The sequence below is a fragment of the Pinus tabuliformis genome, chromosome 5_2 (assembly GCF_031772625.1).
Source record: "Pinus tabuliformis cultivar Carrire ecotype Pingquan chromosome 5_2, CPIR1, whole genome shotgun sequence".
Classification (NCBI taxonomy): Eukaryota; Viridiplantae; Streptophyta; class Pinopsida; order Pinales; family Pinaceae; genus Pinus; species Pinus tabuliformis.
Genome location: NC_142306.1, coordinates 414,213,827 through 414,217,732, shown reverse-complemented (window position 1 = coordinate 414,217,732; position 3,906 = coordinate 414,213,827).

Here is a 3,906-nt window from a genome sequence, read left to right as displayed (position 1 = left end):
TCAAGATAAACTACCAACGAGTTGATTCTGTGAGAAATTGCCTCGGATAGTAAATTAATGACGGCAGTATATTCAGCCATATTATTTGAAGCGGGACCAATGCATACTCCCCTTGATACCATCAACTGACCAGTTGGATAATAGAGTACCCAAACTGCGGAAGCGAGGTTCCGAGTGTGCCGACTAGCACCATCGACAAATCCAAAATAGACCAAGTCATCCATCAACACTTGCCACAGCAGACCAAAAAGTTTTGATATCAAAAAATCTCTCGATGAGATATGTACAAATATACACAATGTAAAAAGAAGCCATTGCCTAGTTACTACTTAAGCAAAGTACTTCTTGAGGTAGAGCCCGTTTCAGGGCTCCGCCAACTTGTTCCTAGGGATGTTTATTGGTACAATTATCGATCCAATCAACATACTTCCTTCGGCAAATAACTGTGTTGGAGCCAAAGGAACCGTACAAACATTGCTAGTCAAACTGGAGGACCTAGATTCGACTTCATGCAAGGGAGGACAAAAACGTGAACAATGATGTAAATCTTTCAAAGGTCGATCTACAGCTGTCATTGCTTCGAATATCGCTTCATCGGATGGAAAAACAATATCCAAGCAATCCAACGCAGAAGTGGAATCAAGGGTCCGAATATGAACCACATCACCATCTAACTCTTTCTCTGAGGAAGGAGTAGGATGATCATCTACAGGGTCATTAGTAGATTCACATCTAAGCTCTGCTGCAGATGTAGAAGATTCTATTTCACCCACCTTGCCGTCATCCGATGTGGTCACAGATGAAGATAAGGGTCCAGGATCCAAAAAATAATGAGCTTGAACAAACTCTTTCCGTAAAGGGTCCCTAGAGGATGAAATTGTATCTATTCTAGCCATAGGAGGGGGAAGATCAAACGTACCCATCAATGAAGAGTACATCCTGACTCCTAGATTCTCAGTAGGTGGACGAGGGTTATCCACTAAGGGAACAGTAGAGTCTGAAGTTGCTCGAGGATCAACTGGAGAATAATCCAATTGATCAACCTTAACGATTTTCCCTTCATGAGGAAAGCAAATGACATGAAACGGAGTCGAAACAACAACGTCCATTTCGTATAACCCAGTTCCTTCCTAAGAGGAGATTGTAGTCTAGGTTAGCATCAATGACTTTTACTTCAATATTAACGACCTTCCCCCCAACACATATAGGAAAGGTCGGGATACTCCTGTATGGCCTATGAGAATGACCATCAAATGTTGTCAAGAGGGTAGGTGAAGAAACAATCGAAGGTGACCCAATGGCCTTCCAACATGACATAGACATGACACACATGGAAGATCCCTCATCAATAACCGTCCGAAAAATATTAGTTTTCTGGTAGGTATAATTTATCTAGAAATCCATATGATGAGGAAGTCTCTTTTTGACATTATGCATATCAAACGTGAGAGCTAAATAATTATTTGGATCCACTTCCCCCATTGCCGACAGCAAGGCACTTCTTTGAGCGGGACACGTTTAGAGCACCTCTAAAGTGGACATAGCACATGGACTCTGCGCCAGATCCTCAACAATGGAGTAATTCTGGGCTGCCCTAATATTAGGGTTGATAGTCGCGCGTTTAGCGGAACCTTTCGGTACTCGTGGTATAGTCTCAACAGAGGGTCACTCAATATGAAGTGGGTTGTTAGTTTCGAGAACTGTTTTATCCTTGGAAGTTTCACCTTCACCATAATCATGTGAGCACATGGACATTGGAACCCATCATGAAAACATTTGATAACTTTTCCCCTTCCTGGTTTCCCCCTGTGGAGGTACCAGAGTTTGAACTCGCGCCAGCAAGAAGTTGCTGCCCTTGGGGAAAAGGGTTGGTTAACACAGCTTGGGAACTAGAGGTCCCTTTCTACCCTAACAAGCACTGAGCATCCTGAATCTTGGGGAAGAGATGAGTTAAATGGTCTCCACTGCCTAACTTGCATGGAAACTTAGGTTTCTTTTTAGACTCATTTCTACCACCACTAGCATTATTGCCAGGAATATTTGCATCAGTCTTCCCATCTTGACTCTTTTTCTTACCTCGTCCTTTATTCTTCCCATTGGAATTTTGATTTCCTTTGGGGTTGGTAGATTGGACGGCATTGACTGAAGAGGGTTGGGAAGACGAAGGGTTAGACGATGTGACTTGGTTGTTAGAAGCAGTTTGCAAAGACAACTGCTGCAATTGACTCAACAAGTTCACCGCATTTTTGTCTACCGATCCAATGATACCATCCGCATGGGGACCTGGCTTCAACTTGGCTATATCAACCTTAGACCCAAGAGCATCTAGCAAGATTTCTCGAAGGATCCCAAACTGAGAGTAAATCAATTCTAATTGTTGGGCCCTAAAAATAGCTTGCTCCTCAGAATAGACTCCGGACATGGAGACATCCTTAGAGATTTTAGGTTGTAAAGATTTCAAAAACCATTCGAGACGGTATTCCGGGGGGATTTCAGCTTTAATGAGCCTCTTTCTCTGTCTCCATTCCTGAATATGGTCAAAAATGTGAGTTGCCGTGTCCTGACGGAAATTGGCCAGAAGTTCAGTTCTGGCATCATAATGGATGGGCAACTGGAAATGATTTAAGAAAATATTAGCTAAGTCAGTGAAAAATGTAAAGATGCCCCCTCACAACTCTATATACCACTTGGCCGCATTACTAGTCAAGCTGCGTTGAAAAAGTCTCAACCTAATCGAGTCATCAATAAGGGAGTTTGATGAGCACCACAAATGGAATGTGGTTACATGGTTGCCTGGGTCTTCATCGCCCTTCCCTTCGAATTTTGGAATGTCCGAAGGGATTTTGGTTGGGACCGGAGGCCAGGCCGAGTTGTATTTGATTGGATCATTTGTTAATTTCGTGAGATCTGGCAAGTTCAAAGTTGCCAAAAAAGGAAGCCTAGGAGGACCTTAGGGGTTCCACCCTGACTGGGCGGAGCTCCCAAAGTTCTGAAAAGATTGGCCTGGATTTTGGAAGGCACCAGGCTGCCTGAAGTAACTCGCAGAACTAGCTGAACCAAAACGCAGACCTTGTGATCCAGCAAAACTCGGAGTTTGACCAATGTTGAGCCTCAAACCTGCACTTCTTCACACATCCTCTCAGCCTCCTTTTCCTATTCATTTCCTTCTTTTGCCACTCATTCCCTCCATCAAATTGCTCAAATCATTGTATTTTAGGAATTTTTACATGGTTTGCTAATTATGCTAATGACTGTTTTTGGTTTAGAATTTTGGTCCAAAGTGCTGCGTTTCCGCAGCTCACACAGGGTTTCCGCAGCTGATCCCAGTTTCCGCAGCCAACCCCGGATTCCGCAGCTATTTTATTAAATGATATGTTTCAGGTGTCCTCCGGGAAGAAGAGCCACATGGGCAAGTTCGTGGAACCAAGGACATGGTGTGTATCCTTCCAGCTCACCCAAACCGGTCATAAAAACCCATGGTCAACGAGGAGGCAAATACGGTCAAACAGAATTCATTAGCGGTGGCACGACTCTGCGTGTTCTGTTTTGGAGCATGTGAAGAACAGGTGGCATCTTCCTCAGCCACGAAGACAGTGGGAAACACGAATCCAACAGAAGATTGAATGCCCACAACGACCGTTGCCTAAATCCGAGGACGCAGCCAGATTACGTGTTTATACACAGCTGCTTGAATAGCTTAGTTTTCATTAAGTTAGTTTGCTTTCCTCTGTTATAAATAAAGCGTCTTTGAACGCTGGATAGTTAGTCATGGCTGTAATCATTTTGTAATTTTGAGCTCCCCACTGTACTTGATATTTTGATGATTAATATATGAGAAGACCGTTCTGTTTCTAAGCGTGTAACTGCTTTTTGGATTGGCTAAAGTAGGCAGAGGGCCCCTGTTTG